This window comes from Ranitomeya imitator, chromosome 1 (genome assembly GCF_032444005.1).
Source record: "Ranitomeya imitator isolate aRanImi1 chromosome 1, aRanImi1.pri, whole genome shotgun sequence".
NCBI lineage: Eukaryota > Metazoa > Chordata > Amphibia > Anura > Dendrobatidae > Ranitomeya > Ranitomeya imitator.
Genome location: NC_091282.1, coordinates 1102976385 through 1102996754, shown reverse-complemented (window position 1 = coordinate 1102996754; position 20370 = coordinate 1102976385). Strand labels below are relative to the sequence as shown.

General features: G+C 44.5%; 1 protein-coding gene across 2 annotated transcripts in view; it reads left to right on the top strand.

The window, feature by feature from the left end:
• Positions 1-1497: 1497 nt before the first annotated feature.
• IRF2 (interferon regulatory factor 2) overlaps positions 1498-20370 on the top strand; it is a 115589-nt gene continuing 96716 nt past the window's right edge. Inside the window, exon 1 of one of the 2 annotated variants that reach the window (XM_069744293.1) lies at positions 1498-1634. The gene's annotated coding sequence lies outside the window, so the exon portion shown is untranslated. Of the gene's footprint in view, positions 1976-20370 lie in introns of both variants that reach the window. The other variant, XM_069744294.1, reaches the window with a different exon arrangement.

Here is a 20370-nt window from a genome sequence, read left to right as displayed (position 1 = left end):
ATTTAGCGGCCTGAACTCAGCTCATGTAAATACAACAGAAATGCTTCTGTGTGATGTGCAATATGTTAGCATTTGGGGCCCCATTTTGAACTTTGCCTAGGGCCCCACTTGGCCTAAAACCAGCCCTGGTTGTCATGCCAACCCATTGGTGACCCGCGATCACGTGACGGGGACACCAATGGGCGGATTTATCTCGCAATTGCCGGAAGTGCATGTAAGGGTATGTGTCCACGTTCAGGATTGCATCAGGATTTGGTCAGGATTTTATGCAGGTAAAATCCTGACCAAATCTTCACCTGAGGTCACTGGCAGGTCGCCTGCGCTGTCCTTGTGTTGTTTCTGCAATGTAAGGACATGCTGCGTTCTTAAAAGACGCGCCGCATGTGCGTTTCCGCGGGTATGCCGCATGCGTCTTTTAATGCATAGTGGAGACGGGATTTCATGAAATCCCCTCCACTATGCTGTAACATCTGGACGCTGCGTTTTTGACGCTGCGGTTTAACGCAGCGTTTCCTGAACGTGGAAACATACCCTTAAATGCCGCTGTCAGCGTTTGACAGACACATTTAATGGGTTAGCAGCCGCTGGAGGATCGCGATTCTTTCCACGGCTGTTAGGGGCACATGACAGCTGATTAGATCAGCTGTCATGTATCGAAAAAGGTGCAGATTCATTGCCGGAGCCTGCACCAAACAGGGGGAGGCGTCCAATAACGAATATATCCATCATTGGTCGTTAAGGGGTTAATGGGCCTTAAAGGGAACCTGTCTCCACTTTTCTGTCCTACCAGCTAAAATGATATTTTTAGCTGGTAGAACATGAAAGTGGTGACAGGTTCCCTTTAAGGCCGGGTTCACATTGCGTTAACAGCAGCCCGTTCAACACATACGTTAACGGGCTGCTGTTACGCAAGTGCCGGATTCAATGGCGGCATTAACGGACTGCGTTACACCGCATTATGCCGCGGCGTAACGTAGTCTGTCTAATGGACGCCAGGAACGCAATGTGACCCCAGCCTAAATAGGTCTAGGGAAATGATATCACAGACCCTGCATAACCCGAAGCACAACAGGGAGCAGCGAACCCAGGAGAAGGGAGCGAATTCCGAGATACTTGGGACAGGAGTGTAACACTCTTCTTTCACCAAGTTATACTGTTTTAATATTTATGTTTTGTTGCTGACTGTTTTAAACGGCTTGTTTTAGGTTACCACTTGATATCTCCTTGAAGATGTGATGCAATCTGGAAGTGTTTTTGTATTTACAGAAAGCCGTGAAGTCGGATCCATGAAGGCGGCGTCCTCTGGGGCCTTCTGCAGCCCTACGCTCTGTACGCTGAGCATAGAGCATCATCATAGCTTCCAGTCTCTGGCTGTGACGTGCTCAGTACATAGGGAAGTGAAAATGAAATTGCCTTTTTCCGAGAATGGCTGAGCTGGGGGGCGGTCTCGCCAATGAGAAAGCTGCAGTACAGCCAGATCCTCCCCTCCCTGTCCTTGTGCTGAGCAAACATGAAACAAACACATCCTGGGAGGGGGGACTCTTCTGCCTGAGCTCTCTCACTTTCCTCTCCTTGTTTTGCTTTCGATCTGGAGCCGTCACTTTTAGTTTTGATCCTGCGATCATTTACTACTGGTATGTAACTTGCATTTTAGAGCGCACCTCGCCCTCTCGGAGCTCTGATCGGCAGCGCCACTTCCATTTGGGAAACCATTAAATACCAACCTGATCTGTTCCAGTTTGCTGCTCCTTGGCTCCCAGCGACGTCCACATTTACTGCAAGCACAGGAAGCGGGCAGTTACCAAATACACTGCTCTAGAGCCAGGCTGTTAGGAAGCTTTAATTTGGGGTGAAGTTTTAATTTCGCTTTTGGATTTAAGCTCGATGATCGTGCCTCTTGCCTGGCAGGCTGCTCTGGCAGATCTTCATATGTGCAGCTGAACATCTCCACAATAGGAAGTATGGACTGGTGCAGGTAATCATTACACTGCTTAGAGAACAGGAAAAATCTGTCTCTGTACCGTGTTGGCCAGTAGACAGAAAAATAATCAAAATTGAGAGTCCACATGGTTGGATAGATTTTCAGTTAGTCATTAAATGGTATTGACTATGTTACTGATTAGATCATTCAGGCTTTGTAGTGAAGGGCAGCAATGATCCAGTCTGATGGGGCTGCTGGGCAGGATGGTTGGGCAGCAATGATCCAGTCTGATGGGGCTGCTGGGCAGGATGGTTGGGCAGCAATGATCCAGTGTGATGGGGCTGCTGGGCAGGATGGTTGGGCAGCAATGATCCAGTCTGATGGGGCTGCTGGGCAGGATGGTTGGGCAGCAATGATCCAGTCTGATGGGGCTGCTGGGCAGGATGGTGGGGCAGCAATGATTCAGTGTGATGGGGCTGCTGGGCAGGATGGTGGGGCAGCAATGATCCAGTGTGATGGGGCTGCTGGGCAGGATAGTTGGGCAGCAATGATCCAGTCTGATGGGGCTGCTGGGCAGGATGGTGGGGCAGCAATGATTCAGTGTGATGGGGCTCCTGGGCAGGATGGATGGGCAGCAATCTTCCAGTGTGATGGGGCTGCTGGGCAGGATGGATGGGCAGCAATGATCCAGTCTGATGGGGCTGCTGGGCAGGATGGTGGGGCAGCAATGATTCAGTGTGATGGAGCTGCTGGGCAGGATGGATGGGCAGCAATCTTCCAGAGTGATGGGGCTGCTGGGCAGGATGGTTGGGCAGCAATGATCCAGTGTGATGGGGCTGCTGGGCAGGATAGTTGGGCAGCAATGATCCAGTCTGATGGGGCTGCTGGGCAGGATGGTGGGGCAGCAATGATTCAGTGTGATGGAGCTGCTGGGCAGGATGGATGGGCAGCAATCTTCCAGTGTGATGGGGCTGCTGGGCAGGATGGATGGGCAGCAATGATCCAGTCTGATGGGGCTGCTGGGCAGGATGGTGGGGCAGCAATGATTCAGTGTGATGGAGCTGCTGGGCAGGATGGATGGGCAGCAATCTTCCAGAGTGATGGGGCTGCTGGGCAGGATGGTGGGGCAGCAATGATCCAGTGTGATGGGGCTGCTGGGCAGGATGGATGGGCAGCAATGATCCAGTCTGATGGGGCTGCTGGGCAGGATGGTGGGGCAGCAATGATCCAGTGTGATGGGGCTGCTGGGCAGGATGGATGGGCAGCAATGTTCCAGGATGGTGGGGCAGCAATGATCCAGTGTGATGGGGCTGCTGGGCAGGATGGTTGGGCAGCAATGATCCAGTCTGATGGGGCCGCTGGGCAGGATGGTGGGACAGCAATCTTCCAGTGTGATGGGGCTGCTTGGCAGGATGGTTGGGCAGCAATGATCCAGTCTGATGGGGCTGCTGGGCAGGATGGTGGGGCAGCAATGTTCCAGTCTGATGGGGCTGCTGGGCAGGATGGTGGGGCAGCAATGATCCAGTGTGATGGGGCTGCTGGGCAGGATGGTTGTGCAGCAATGTTCCAGTGTGATGGGGCTGCTGGGTAGGATGGCTGGGCAGCAGAGCCCAGCTGACAGGTGGCTATTTACAACAGGAGCTAAAAGCTTCCAAAATAGCAGTGATCTCAGTGGGCACACACTGGGAGGACTGCAATGGATGGGGGAACAGATGCACTTGTGTTTTAATAATAATAACCTTTATTTTTATATAGCGCTAACATATTCCGCAGCGCTTTACATTTTTTTTGCACACATTATAATTTTGTAATATTACTTCTACATAAAACATAGAGATGATTCATTTCCAGGCAGGGTGCTGTGGCTGCACAAGGTGCTATTGGATTTGTAGCTGCTGAATGTGTGATCCTTCTCTCCATTCTCCATATTTGCAGTGCTGTGACAGTGTCTTAAATAAATGCTTTAGATTTGGAGCCCCCCATGGGAGACCGATATGCACTTGTCATTACCATAGCTATTTCAGAGCTGCTGGATTTGCAGAAAGTTTTGTTGTGGCTTCACCATGTTGTTAATTTTCAGCATCTGCAATCTTTCCTGTATATGTGGCATATGGTTGCACTCATTTATTATGCCCAGCTATGTTTACAAGCAGTAGACATTGGCTCAGGCCTGTGTATCGTGCTCTTAGATTGTCATTGAGGTCTTCTTTCAAGACATTAGTTATTTTTTCTGTTATTAGTTTATGTCGCCTTTTTCTTTCATGTATGGAGTAAAGCTGTCAGGGACTGAAGTGGTTAATGAGCTCTAAAGCTTCTTCTCTCCTTTCAGTCAAGTAAGTTTGTTGATTGATGTCTGACACAGCCAATGGGATTGCAGGGCTGAGTGCAGATCAGCCAGTCCGGGCACTTGTGACTGTCAGGGGCGGTCTGTGCGCTGGCAACTTGTAATAAGCTGCGGGGGAAGGGACTTGCAGGCCCAGGCTGGCAGACTGTGGCACCACTGCCTCCATCCAATACATGCACAGTGCAGACAGACTCATTGTCAGCACTGAACACCCTGAGCAAGGAACAGATCGCACAGCAGATAGAAAACACTGCAATATTTACTCCACTTGGCAACACTATAAAAAACATAAAAAGGTTCTGTAGTGGATCTAAGTGTAAGGCCGGGGTCACACTAGACCGTAATACGGACGAGTGCAATGCGATAAAAAATTGCATAGCACTCGTCCCAATGTTAATCTATGGGGCAGCTCCCATCATCCGATATTTTCTCGGCCGTATTCAGGATCCGAGTGAAATCGCAGCATGCTGCGATTGTCAGCGTTTCTCGGCCGAGAATCGCTAATAAAAGTCTATGGGGGTGAGAAAAAATAGCACAGCACACGGACCATCAGTGTGACTTGCGAGAAATTCTCAGGCATTGGGCAGGTGACATGAAAGGCTCAGCCATTATTTGCTCATTTTGCAAGTGTGTGAGAAAATCTCACCATACGGATGCCATACGGATGTCACACGGATCATTTAATGCGAGAAAATCGCATCCTCGCACTGCACACGGATCACTGTTTTGGTAACATTTGTGCGATTCTCGTCCGTCAAAAACGGACCGTTTTTTTATACGTTGTGTGTGTCCCCGGCCTAAGGTGAAGACCCCCGGCCCCAGTGCTAAATCCTTAATAGGGTCTGTGCTTTCCATGGGCTATTTATAATTCCCTTGACTATGGGGCAGAGGGCCTCTCAGACACCAGGGCTTGTGCACAAATGTCACCTTTTGTATCCCCTACAGCTGTAGCCACTTTGGTGAACCTTTAGCAAAGCAAAGAAAGTTAGTTATTTGCTGTGTGATAGATACAAACGTTTCTACATTTGTGGTGTCATTTTTATTACAAGCTCAATATTTTTTTTTTATTTATTTATTTTTTTTTGGGGGGGGGGTTCTAATCTTGAGTTGTGTTATTTTACAAATTAAGCTTTCAGTTTGGTAGTGTTCTTATAAAATGAAAGTGACATTGTGATTGGTTACTGAAAATGGCATCTGATACAAATCTTTCCATAAGCTATATACTGCATCAGTGATCGAGAAAGGTACAATGCGGCCTCAGCACTTAGGTTTACAGGTAGGTTGTGTCATTTTTTTTTTTTATTTTTTATTTTTTTTTACATGCAACATCATTTAGGCTATGTGCACATGATGCGGATTTAGTACGGATCCGCAGCGGATTTTTCCACGCAGAAACGCTGCAGATCCGCACTGTGATTTACATTACAATGTAAATCAATGGGAAAAAAAAGCTGTGCGGAAAAGCTGCGGATTTAAAAGAAGTGCATGTCACTTCTTTTCTGCGGCTCTGCAAGGTTTCTGCACCCTTCCATTATAGAAATCTGCAGTGGTAAAAAAACGCAGAAAATCCGCATCAATTCCGCATGAAAACCGCACAAAATCCGCATAAAAACCGCTCCTGCGGTTTCTGCCAGGAGATGTAGATTTTGTGCAGAAAATTCTGCACCCCATTCTGCAACGTGTGCACATAGCCTTAAAGGGAACCTGTCACCCCGTTTTTTAAAGATTAGATAAAAATAGTGTGAAATAGGGGCAGAGCTGGGCTTTACATTAGTGCCTTTTTGGTGCCTTTATTCCCCCGTTAGGCTGCCGAAATACCTTTGTGAACTGGCCGTTTTGTCCTGTCACTCAAGTTGGTCAGGTCGGATGGGCGTGGTCAAATAGCGGTTCCTCCCCCCTGCTTCTCGGCGTGTCTGTCATAAGCGCGATCTGTGAATCGCACAGATCGCGCTCTTTCTTAGCAGTTGCGCAGTGAATTCGCCTCTGGCGCCTGCGCATTATGCTTTGCCCAACTGTGGGCGTAGCATAATTTACATCACTGCGCATGCGCAGGTCGTAACTTTAGCCTGGGTGCCCCGGAAGTGATCATATGGGCATAGTGTTTATCTGGATGCCGGTAAAATTTTCTCAGCCCGAACTGCGAGCGTAAGTTTGGTGCCAAAATTACGCTCGCAGTTCGGGCTGAGAAAATTTTACCGGCATCCAGATAAACACTATGCCCATATGATCACTTCCGGGGCACCCAGTCCATATTAATGTGTAAAATAAAGAATTAAAATAAAAAATATTGATATACTTACCTCTCCGGAGGCCCCTGGACATCACCGCTGGTAACCGGCAGCCTTCTTTGCTTAAAATGAGCGCGTTTAGGACCTGAGAATGACGTCGCGGCTTCTGATTGGTCGCGTGCCGCTCATGTGACCGCCACGCGACCAATCAGAAGCCGCGACGTAATTCTCAGGTCCTAAATTCCTAGAATGAGGAGTTTAGGACCTGAGAATGACGTCGCGGCTTCTGATTGGTCGCGTGGCGGTCACATGAGCGGCACGCGACCAATCAGAAGCCGTGACATCATGGAAGTCCCTAAACGCGCTCATTTTAAACAAAGAAGGCTGCCGGTTACCAGCGGTGATGTCCAGGGGCCTCCGGAGAGGTGAGCATATCAATATTTTTTATTTTAATTCTTTATTTTACACATTAATATGGATCCGATACCGATTCCCGATACCACAAAAGTATCGGAACTCCGTATCGGAATTCCGATACCGCAAGTATCGGCCGATACCCGATACTTGCGGTATCGGAATGCTCAACACTAGTTACGACCCGCGCATGCGCAGTGATGTAAATTATGCTATGCCCACAGTTGGGCAAAGCATAATACGCAGGCGCCAAATTAGACGTTACTGCGCAGGCGCTAAACACAACGCCAACGGCGGGACTAAATTGCGCAGGGAAACGCAAGAGGTGGGGGAGGAACCGCTATTTGACCACGCCCATCCGACCTAACCAACTTGAGTGACAGGACAAAACGGCCAGTTCACAAAGGTATTTCGGCAGCCTAAGGCCTCTTTCACACTTCAGTTATTTGGCATCAGTCTAAAACCGCCATTTTCCTCAAATAACGGATCCGTCATTTTTTTTTGACGGATCCGTTATTTTCCCATAGACTTGCATTAGTGACGGATTGTGACGGATGGTCGTCCGTTCCATCCGCCATGCGACGGATCCGTCGAAATTTGGCGGACGTTTTCTGAAAATAGACGGACATTGCAACGTTTTTTGTCAACGCCGAAATGGCGGATCGCGACGGATCCGTCGCGTCCGCCATTCCATAGAATGGCTGCCTATGGGCGACGGATCCGCCGCAACCGTTTTTTCGGCGGATCCGTCGCCCCAATCCGTTTTTTCAATTGCGCATGCTCCAAAAAGTAGATACTTCTCCCAGACAACCCCCAAGTAACGGATCCGTCAAAAAAAACGGATCCGTTAGAACCGTTTTCGCAACAATTGTGACGGATCCGTCAATCCGTCACTATGTCGGTAGTGACTGACGCCAAAAGACTGAAGTGTGAAAGAGGCCTAACGGGGGAATAAAGGCACCAAAAAGGCACTAATGTAAAGCCCAGCTCTGCCCCTATTTCACACTATTTTTATCTAATCTTTAAAAAAACGGGGTGACAGGTTCCCTTTAATGAACTGGTCATATGAAAATGGTTGATCATTCACCAGAGACATTATTTTAATTGGGTGGAGGGAGGATGTTGCTGCAAGACAGCTATGGTGGTATTTATTGCTATTCAGAACCATTTAGAAGCCCCTCAGGTAAAATACTGTGCCTTATTGTCTCTGGTTGATCATTTTGAGCAAAAAGTTTTAACTTCATTTTTTATTTTAAATTTCTCCTTAAAGAAGCACTCTCGCTAACTTTTTTAATTCATTAAATGTGTGTACATGTATTTAATATAGTGTGTCTATGTTAATATATGACTATAAAACATAAGGATGAATGACCTCGGGGAAATCAAAACATCCAACACTGCGGAGACACCATCACGTGTTTCTCAACGCAGTGATCCAGAACATTGCCCCCATCCCTTATGGGAAATATGCAAATGCATGTAGAAAAGCCGCGGAGACACAATCACGTGTTTCTCAACGCAAGCAATAAATAGCCAGGTCTTTCACCGGGAAGGAACAACCACGGGAAGGGCAGCATCCAAAAAGGAAAACTACCTATGCCAAAACATGGTATCCATCCACTAGTGGTCAACACTCATAGCAAGTAATTACTACTTAAAGGGAATCTGTCACCTCAAATTGGCGGGCTACGTAAATGCCCTGTGTCCGGTCCGATGGGTGGTTTTTAATCTTTTCTCAACCCCATCATTCCCCAATGTCCGCAATATTTTCGTGAATTTGAGTAGCTGTTCTCCATAGTTCACGCGTGCGCAATGCAATCTTGTCTCACGCAGTATGCTTTGCCCAACTGCTGGCAAAGCCAAAAAGCATTACTGCGCATGCGCCAGCGCGCTATGTCTTGGAAGTATTTTGCTGTCTTCTGGGACATATTGCGCTGGCACATGCGCAGTAATGCTTTTTGTCTTTGCCCGCAGTTGCGCAAAGCATACTGCGCGTGGCAAGATTGCATTGTGCATGCGCGAACTATGGAGGACACCTACTTAAATTCACGAAAATATTGCGGACAGCGGGAACGGTTGGAGTGGAAAAAAGAAGATAAAACACCGCCGACCGGACACAGGGCATTTACATAGCCCGCCAATTTGAGGTGACAGATTCCCTTTAAGGCCTGTCCCACACGTCCAGATAATTCCGGTACTGGAATTGTCCGTGTGCTCACGTGGCACATCAGTGTGGCACACGTGCGGCATCCGTGTGCCGCCTGAGGACCACACGAACCATGCAGGAGAGACAGCGCTACACTAAGCGCTGTCCCCCCTGCGTGGTGCTGAAGCCGGCATTCATCTCTTCTCCCCTGCAGGAAAGAAGAGATGAAAGATCAAGTTTTTTGTTATTTTTTTGTTAAAAATAAAGTTTGCTGGTGAGCTCCCGCCTCCCATCCCCCGTGCGCCGCCCGGCCCCTTGCATAGAAATACTCACCTAGCTCCCGCGATGTCTCCTCTTCTCCTGTATGAGCGGTCACGTGGTGCCGCTTATTACAGTGATGAATATGCGGCTCCACACCTATGGGAGGTGGAGCCGCATATTCATCACTGTAATGTGCGGCACCACGTGACCGCTCATACAGGAAGAGCTGTGACGCTGAGAGGATGGAAGCGCAGAGGGAGCTGGGTAAGTATTTTAATGCCAGCGGGCGCACGCACAGGGGGTGGGAGGGGGGAGATTACCGGGAACTTTATTTTAAAAACAAAAAAAAATTAAAATTAAAAAAATATTTTTCATTCCTTCTCTTCAGCGAACGCTGCTGGAGAGAAGAAATGAATGGGGCTTCAGCACCACAAGCTGGAGGGACAGCGCTTACAGTAGCGCTGTCTCCTGCACTGCACACGGACAGCATCCATGTGCGGTACGTGTTTTACACGGACCCATTGACTTTAATGGGTCCGTGTGTTCCCACAAACACTGACATGTCTCCGTGTTTTCCAAACGGACACACGGTCCGTGAAAACACGCTGACATGTGCAGAGACACATTGATTTTAATGTGTCTACATGAGTCAGTGTCTCCGGTACGTGAGGAAATTGTCACCTCACGTACCGGAGCCACTGATGTGTGAAACCGGCCTAAAGGCGTCTGATAATCACCTCTATGTAGCGGAGCCGATCGGCTTGTGGCAGCTTCTGGTCTCCCATGGATACTATTGAAGCATGCTAAAAGTAAAAAATTTTTTAAAAAAAATAGACGTTCAAATCACCCCCCTTTCGCCCCATTCAAAATAAAACAAAAAAAGTAAAATCAAGCATAAACATGTTTGGTATCGATGCCAAAGTCAGTTTGATAGCGGCAGTTAACTAGTTAATAGGCGTGGGTGGATCACGATTCCACCCGCGCCTATTGCGGGCACCGCCGGAGCCCACAACAAAGCTGGGTATTGCCATCAGACGTACTACTCTGTCCGATGGCAGACAGGGGTTAAAGATGTCAGCTTGGCCTGCAAAAAATAAGCCCTCACCCAACCCAAGATCACGAAAAATGAGACACTACAGGTATCGGAAAATGGCGCCAATTTTTTTTTATTTTTAACAAAGTTTTGAATTTTTTTCTCTACTTATATAAAAAAGAACCTAGACATGGTTGGTGTCTATGAATTTGTAATGACCTGGAGAATCATAACAACAGGTCAGTTTTAGCATTCAGTGAACCTAGTAAAAAAGCCAAACAAAAAACAAGTGTGGGATTGCACTTTTTTTGCAATTTCACCGCACTTGGATTTTTTTTCCCGTTTTCTAGTAAACGACATGGGTAAACCAATAATGTCGTTCAAAAGAACAACTCGTCCCGCAAAAAACAAGCCCTCACACGGCCATATTGACGAAAAATTAAAAAAGTTATGGCTCTGGGAAGAAGGGTAGCGAAAAACAAAAACGCAAAGCCAAAAATACCTCCAGGGGTTAAGGGGCTAATAAACACTTTAAGGTGACATATGTATAATGTAAAGAAATAATATAATAAACATAATACTGAATGTCACAAAATTGTCCCGACCAAACTTAAAACCATATGTTTAGCGTTATAGTAGAATAAACCATTGAATAAACGCCTCCTTTCTCATCATTGGTTCAACATGCTGCTCTCCCACTTTTCCTCCTTTGATTGGCTGCTATGTAAAGGCACACATCTATCACTGGCTTACTAGGAAGTTAATGCACTGAAAATTAAATATGAGAAATAGGTATTAGGTATCTGCTGCATATTGTCTGGAAGGTTGTCTTAATTGTCTTTATAGAACACAAGTTCTGGCCAATACAGTCAATACAAGTTCATAAAATGCTTCTGTTGCATCAGCATACCCCCTCCTTATCTGATCAGTGTGTAAATATGTAATAGGACTTTTTTTGCCTGTGCTATGGATATATCTTTATCAATGCTTCAACTCTCATGAAGCCTCTTGAAACGCTCAGATTAAAGGGTTAAGAGAACTGACACACCCCTGTCAGCAAAAAAGCCTCAAGAATGTCCTCCTGAATGGGTTACTGTTGAGCTAGGCTATCTTGGAAAACAGGTCTGACAACTCTGAGTCCTAAGTGTATAATTTCACATGGGTCTAACAGCAGCTCTGCTACTTGTGTGACAAATGTCTTTATTCCCATTACTAAAAGCATTGTGAGTATATAGGCGTTACTCCTGTGTAGTAGCCAGTCTGTAGGGCTGGAAACAGTCATTAGACTCCCTTATAATAAAGCAAGAGGTGATCGTTACTGTATGATACATGTGACTATGATCTGTTCATCCACATACAGAGGGTACACATGACACAGTAGTGATGTGTACTAAGGCTGGGTCAATACCTTGTCATGTTGGAGTTTTTTGACCTTATCCTTTGCACTACTGTGTGGGCGCACAAGTTTGTCATAGTGCTTCATCACTAACTTTACCAGTAAACTACTGTACTTATTTTTTCCCCACCAGATGTGTGCATTTATTGATTCTTGTTATTACTACTTTATTTTTTAAATATTACCCTTTTTGCTTTATACTATGTATGCACACAATGTATTCTTCAGGTGTGTGCACTCCAAAACCTTCCTGAAAAAGTGTCCGGAAAACTCTCGAAAGAATAAACACATGCATTTTCTATGTAAAAATGCATTGCTATGCATATGTTCAGTCTTTTTGAGCATGTTTTAACCCCTTTAGGTTTCCAAAGTTTCCAAGCGAACATTCTTCTGGCGTTTTCTGATTTGTAGACACTCTATACTGCACAATACAAGTCAATGGGAAGGGCCGGATGAAGCCTTAGGGTATGTGTCCACATTCAGGATTGCATCAGGATTTGGTCAGGATTTTATGCAGGTAAAATCCTGACCAAATCTGCACCTGAGGTCACTGGCAGGTCACCTGCGTTGTTCTTGCGTTGTTTCAGCATTGTAAGGACATGCTGCGTTCTTAAAAGACGCGCCGCATGTGCGTTTTCGCGGGTATGCCGCATGCGTCTTTTAATGCATAGTGGAGACGGGATTTCATGAAATCCCCTCCACTATGCTGTAACATCTGGACGCTGCGTTTTTGACGCTGCTGCTCAACGCAGCGTCAAAAACGCAGCGTTTCCTGAACGTGGAAACATACCCTAAGGTGTCTTTTTGAGTGTTTTGCCCATGTTTATGCCTTTAAAATCACCAGCAGGTTCTTTATTGCTGAATAGAGTTGGAAAAAAAAAAATGCCACAGTAAAAAAAAAACATGCCACAAAAAACACTAATAAAAATGCTGGTGATCAAAAACATTGGGGAAAAAACGATCAGGAAATTACTGAAAATACGATTCAGGGAAAAAAAAACTGACATTTCTTGACTGTATGTTTCTCCTCTTAAAGAAGAAAAGAAAAACAAAAAGGTTGTGCTCATACCCTAATTGTCCAATTTACTTGTCCCTTGCACACTGGTCTAGTGAATCTCAGTGGAAGGCCTCCATTCATAATTGGTGCAGCCTGTTCCAACCCCAATCCTAATTAACACCTAAAAGAATATAGTCAAGGCAGGAGCGCACACAGTTGATTTGCCAAAGCAAAATGTATTGACAGAAAATTTCACTTTTTGGTGAGGTAGAGGAGAAAATTGGATGGCCATTCACATTTGACAGTTGTCCTCTGATCGGTTGCTCAGCTGACGGCTATCCCTCCTGAGTCGCCCATAGACGAGAACGCTCGGCATGGCAGACCATTCTTTTTCTTCTACAGTGGGTACAGAAAGTATTCAGACCCCTTTAAATTTTTCACTTTGCTTCATTGCAGTCATTTAGTAAATTCCAAAAAGTTAATTTTTTCTAATTAATGTACACTCTGCACCCCATCATGACTGAAAAAAAAAAATCTAATGTAGTAATTTTTGTAAATTTATTAAAAAAGAAAAACTGAAATATCACATGGCCATAAGTATTCAGACCCTTTGTCCACCAATGTTCACCATCCAACCTTACGGATCTGGAGAGGATCTGCGAGGAAGAATGGCAGAGGATCCCCAAATCCAGGTGTGAAAAACTTGTTGCATCATTCCCAATAAGACTCAAGGCTGCACTGCTCAAAAGGTGCTTCTACTCAATACTGAGCAAAGGGTCTGAATACGTATGACCATGTGATACTTCAGTTTTAATACATTTACCAAAATTTCTACATTTCTGGGGGGTTTTCAGTCAAGATGAGGAGCAGAGTGTACATTAATGAGAAAAAAATGAACTTTTTGGAATTTACTAAATGGCTGCAATGAAGCAAAGAGTGAAAAATTTAAAGGGGTCTGAATACTTTATGTACCCACTGTATGTGAGAGAACCACTGCAAGACACATCTGGCAGCTGCTTATTACCCCGATGGGGAAAAAAATATTGGGAGTTAGGAAGCTCTAATACACATTAAATGGTGGACCAATCCCGCCAAAATCGGTGGGTTAAGACCACTTTTGTTGAATGTGTTTGGGAGTTTTTATATGTGCAGTCAGCATTCTCTGCTATGTGCACAACACAGAGCTGGTCGGTTTTGGATGGAGCATGTGAGGCTGCTGCCTTGGTACATCCTTTGTATGGGGATTTTTCCTCTGGTTTGCAGTGGTCTGTAACATACATAGTAACATACATAGTTACTAAGGCCGAAAAAAGACATTTGTCCATCCAGTTCAGCCTATATTCCATCATAATAAATCCCCAGATCTACGTCCTTCTACAGAACCTAATAATTGTATGATACAATATTGTTCTGCTCCAGGAAGACATCCAGGCCTCTCTTGAACCCCTCGACTGAGTTCGCCATCACCACCTCCTGTAGCAATGGTTTGATGGTTTTGCACAGGGCTCTTTTACAGTACTGTACATTATTCCTGTTACTTTGCATATGCACCTGTGGGAGCATCTGCATATTTCTCTTGCTGCACAGTCTTCATCTTTAATTTTTATACTGTAGTGTTATGGTTTTACAGACTATAATATTATATATTGGATATTTTCTTTCTAGCAGTTATATGTCTTATTCACTGTTTTGTACTTTTTTTTTTTCAAAACCGAAGATCATGGGTCTATTGTTAGAATCTGAAACAGGAAGTACAGGAAGGAAGGAACTTACAGAACGTTAAGGAGATTTTTTTGTTTTACTTTTTTAATGGATTTTTATACATTTTTTACAATACATTTACAGTTTGATATTTAAATACAGAATCTACTATATAGTTGTCTAAGGGTCACTTCCGTCTGTCCTTCTGTCTGTCACGGATATTCATTGGTCGCGGCCTCTGTCTGTCATGGAAATCCAAGTCGCTGATTGGTCGTGGCAAAACGCCCACGACCATTGCCACGACCAATCAGCGACGAGCACAGTCCGGCAGCAAAATGGCTGCTCCTTCCTCCCAGCAGTCAGTGCCCGCTCCATACTCCCCTCCAGTCATCCCTCACACAGGGTTAATGGCAGCGTTTTTGGACCGCATTATGCCGCGGTGTAACGCACTCCATTAACGCAGCTATTAACCCTGTGTGATCAACTTTTTACTATTGATGCTGCGTATGCAGCCTCAATAGTAAAAACATCTAATGTTACAAATAATAATAATTAAAAAAAAAAAAAGTTATTCTCACCCTCCGACGTGGCGCGGTGTCCTCGGCAGTGCAAACGGCAGGCTCCGGTGCCAAGGATGCTATGCGAGAAGGACCTTCCATGACATCATGGTCATGTGACCGCGACGTCATCACAGGTCCTGCGGTCATACCAACCCTGGGACCGGAAGCTGCCGCGTGCACCACACACAGGCGTCAGGACTTCAATTGGCCTTCGGAAGGTGAGTATATGTTTATTTTTTTATTTTAAGTCTTTTTTAACCTTGCATATAGTGGCCACATTGCTATATACTACGTGGGCTGTGTTACATACTGCGTGGGCTGCGTTATATACTACATGGCTGCTATGTACTACGTGGGCAGTGTTATATACTTTGTGGGCAATGTTATATACTGTGTGGGCTACGTTATACTGTATACTGCATGGCTGCTATATACTATGTGGCCCGTGTTATATACTATGTGGGCAATGTTATATATTGTGTGGGCTGTGTTATATACTGCGTGGTCACTGTTATATACTGCGTGGCCACTGTTATACACTGCGTGGCCACTGTTATATACTGCGTGGCTTGTATTAACGCATCGGGTATTCAAGAATGTCGTGGCCTGTGCTATATACTATGTGGCTACTATATACATATTCTAGAATACCCGATGCATTAGAATCGGGCCACCATCTAGTGTTACCATAATTACCGTAAGTAATTTTCAATAACACAACAAGAGATAACACTAAAAACAGGAACTGAGTACTGATTTCCAGATTTCTAGCACTGATAATACTCTTATATAATCCTCATTTTACTATGTCCTATCAACTTAAGGATTTGTTATAAATGTTGATCTAAAATTAACACCTCCTTATGCTTGATATATTCATTATATGTATAACTTTTATTTATAATAGGAAGGGGCGGTTCCAGGTTTTTGTGGGCCCGAGGCAAAAGAGTCTCAGTACGCCCCTTTAATACATACCACGATTCATAATGTACAATTAAAGGGAACCTGTCAGCAGGATTGTGCTCAGTAACCTACAGACACTGTCAGGTTGGTGCCGTTATACTGATTAAAATGATACCTTGGTTGATGAAATCCATCTTGTGGTTGTTGTTTTAATCTTTATTTTCAGTTTTGAGTAAATGATATGCTCGTGCTTCGGGGCGGCCCAAAATACTGCATGGAGGATTATGTGGTGCCCATAAGACTGTATGGAAGACTAAACTGTCCTGTCTAAAATGAAAAGTCTGCAGTCGTTCTGTGTGACTGCAGACTTTTGAATCCCCCCAGGGCATGTACTGTGCACTGCGAGGATTCAACGGTTTCTGAGCTATTGTAGAATTTACAATAGATATCATTCATGTAATGTGAGAAGTGGAATATTTGGCATTCCACTATGCCTATATTTCTAAAAGGGAACCCGTCAGCAAGATTGCGCTGAGTAACCTACAGACACTGTCAGGTCAGTGGCGTTACACTGATTAAACTGATACCTTGGTTGGCGAAAATCGTCTTGTGGTTGTTGTGTAATCTTTATTTTCAGTTTTGAGTTATAATGAATGATATACTCGTGCTCCGGGGTGGTTTGTTGGGGGGGGCTTCATGTGGTGCTCTGATTAGGTATTCATCAGTATGGCTTCTGACAGTTCACTGATCCCTCACTGACCTTCCCCCTAGTTTACATAATAAATATTGTATGTATTGAAAAAAAAAATCAACTGCAGCAGGCAAGCGATGGCGCCTGCGCTGCAGCATGATCACATGTGTAATGTGCATTTAATTCTTTTATTTGAGGCTATAAATAAATTACTAAAAAAAATAATTCTGTCTGAAAATAGCACCTGTCTTGCGCAGCGCAGTAGCAGCTATCGGCAATCACAGATAGAAGCTACAGCTCAGGCGGTGCCATCTTGCTAGACAAAAAAAATTGTGTCCACTAAGATCGTCATCGTGGAGGAGGCATTTTTTTTTTCTCTAGGAAGATGGCGCTGCTGGTGTCATTTTCAGACAGATTATTTTTTTCTCAATTAATTATAGCATCAAATAAAAAGATTTAAACCCACATTATAAATGCGATCATGTTGCAATGCAGGCGATTTTGTTTATTTTTTCAATATACGGTATATAATATTCATTATGTAAAATAGGGGGCAGGACACTGAGGGATCAATTACCTGCCAGAAGCCATACTGATGAATACCTAATCAGAGCACCACATGAAGCCCCCCACCCCTTCTTAGACCACCCTGGAGCACGAGTATATCATTAACTCAAAACTGAAAATAAAGATTACACAATAACCACAAGATGGATTTCGTCAACCAAGGTATCAGATTAATCAGTATAATGCCACCGATCTGAAAGGGTCTGTAGGTTACTCAGCGCAATCTTGCTAACAGGTTCCCTTTTAGAAATATAGGCATAGTGCAATGCCAAATATTCCACTTACGTGAATGATATCTATTGTAAATTCTACAATAGCTCGGAAACCGTAGAATCCTCGCAGTGCACAGTACATGCCCTGGGGGGGATTCAAAAGTTTGCAGTCACACAGAACGACTGCAGACTTTTCATTTTAGACAGGACAGTTTAGTCTTCCATACAGTTTTATGGGCACCACATAATCCTCCATGCAGTATTTTGGGCACTACATAGTTCTCCATACAGCATTATGGGCACCACATAGTCCTTCATACAATGTTATAGCCACTGTAAAGTTCTCCATACACTATTTTGGGCCCCATATAATGCTCCATACAAAATAATGGGCCCCATATAATGCTCCATACATAATAATGGACCCCACATATTGTTCCTTACAGTACAATGGGCCCCACATAGTGCTCCATACAGTATAATGGGCCCCACATAGTGCTCCATACAGAATAATGGGCCCCACATAATGCTCCATGCAGTATAATGGGACCCATATAATGCTCCATGCAGCATAATGGGACCCATATAATGCTTCATACAGAATAATGGACCCTACATATTCTTCCTTACAGTGTAATGGGCCCTACATAGTGCTCCATACAGAGATTTCACAACGTAAAATGGGGTGGTGGAAAAAGCAGAGAGGCGACCGAGGCACAGTCCAGGAAACAGGATTAACAATTTCTTTCTGTGTCACTGCGCTGTGCTCCAATATGTGGTGCCCATTATACTGTATGGAGGACTATGCGGTGGCTATAATACTGTGTGGAGGACTATATGGTGCTAATACAGTATATAATGGCCCCATATATTGCTCCATAAAGTATATAATGCTCTATACAGTGTAATGGGCCCCATATAGTGCTACACACAGTGTAATGGGCCCCACATAGTGCTCCATAAAGAGATTTCACAGCGTACAATGGGGCGGTGGAAAAAACAGAGAGGCGGCCGAGGCACAGTGCAGGAAACAGGATTAACAATCTGTTTCCGTGTCACTGTGCTATGCTAAAATATATGGTGCCCATAATACTGTTTGGAGGACTATGTGGTGCCCATAATATTGTATGTAGGACTATACTGTGCCTACAATACTGTGTGAAGGACTATGCGGTGGCTATAATACTGTGTGGAGGACTATATGGTGCCCATACAGTATATATTGGCCCCATATATTGCTCCATAACGTATATAATGGCTCCATACAATGCTCTATACTGTGTAATGGGCGCCATATAGTGCTACATACAGTATAATGGGTCCAATATAGTTCTCCATAAAGTATAATGGGCCCTATATAATGATCCATACAGTATAATAGGCCACATACAGTTTCATCCATATATATTTGGACAGAGACATTTTTCTAATTTTGGTTACAGACATTACCACAATGAATTTTAAACAAAACAATTCAGATGCAGTTGAAGTTCAGACTTTCAGCTTTCATTTGAGGGTATCCACATTAAAATTGGATGAAGGGTTTAGGAGTTTCAGCTCCTTAACATGTGCCACCCTGTTTTTAAAGGGACCAAAAGTAATTGGACAGGTTAAATAATTTTAAATAAAATGTTCATTTCTAGTACTTGGTCGAAAACCCTTTGTAGGCAATGTCCATGAGTTCAAGACTTCAGGCAGTCATCACCAGACGCTGTGTTTCCTCCTTTTTGATGCTCTGCCAGGCCTTCACTGCGGTGGTTTTCAGTTGCTGTTTGTTTGTGGGCCTTTCCGTGTGAAGTTTAGTCTTTAACAAGTGAAATGCATGCTCAATTGGGTTGTGATCAGGTGACTGACTTGGCCATTCAAGAATATTCCACTTCTTTGCTTCAATAAACTCCTGGGTTGCTTTGGCTTTATGTTTTGGGTCATTGTCCATCTGTAGTATGAAACGACGACCAATCAGTTTGGCTGCATTTGGCTGGATCTGAGCACACACTATGGCTCTGAATACCTCAGAATTCATTCGGCTGCTTTTATCCTGTGTCACATCATCAATAAACACTAGTGACCCAGTGCCACTGGCAGCCATGCATGCCCAAGCCATCACACTGCCTCCGCCGTGTTTTACAGATGATGTGGTATGCTTTGGATAAGAGCTGTACCACGCCTTCACCATACTTTTCTCTTTCCATCATTCTGGTAGAGGTTGATCTTGGTTTCATCTGTCCAAAGAATGTTCTTCCAGAACTGTGCTGGCTTTTTTAGATGTTTTTTAGCAAAGTCCAGTCTAGCCTTTTCATTCTTGATTCTTATGAGTAGCTTGCACCGTGCAGTGAACGCTCTGTATTTACTTTCATGCAGTCTTCCCTTTATGGTAGATTTGGATATTGATACGCCTACCTCCTGGAGAGTGTTGTTCACTTGGTTGGCTGTTGTGAAGGGGTTTCTCTTCACCATGGAAATTATTCTGCGATCATCCACCACTGTTGTCTTCCCTGGGCGCCCAGGTCTTTTTGCATTGATGAGTTCACCAGTGCTTTCTTTCTCAGGATGTACCAAACTGTAGATTTTGCCACTCCTAATATTGTAGCAATTTCTCGGATGAGTTTTTTCTGTTTTCGCAGCTTAAGGATGGCTTGTTTCACCTGCATAGAGAGCTCCGCTGACCGCATGTTTACTTCACAGCAAAACCTTCCAAATGCAAGCACCACACCTCAAATCCACTCCAGGCCTTTTATCTGCTTAATTGAGAATGTCATAACAAAGGGATTGCCCACACCTGTCCATGAAATAGCCTTGAAGTCAATTGTCCAATTCCTTTTGGTCCCTTTAAAAACAGGGTGGCACATGTTAAGGAGCTTAAACTCCTAAACCCTTCATCCAATTTTAATGTGGATACCCTCAAATGAAAGCTGAAAGTCTGAACTTCAACTGCATCTGAATTGTTTTGTTTAAAATTCATTGTGGTAATGTTTATAACCAAAATTAGAAAAAAG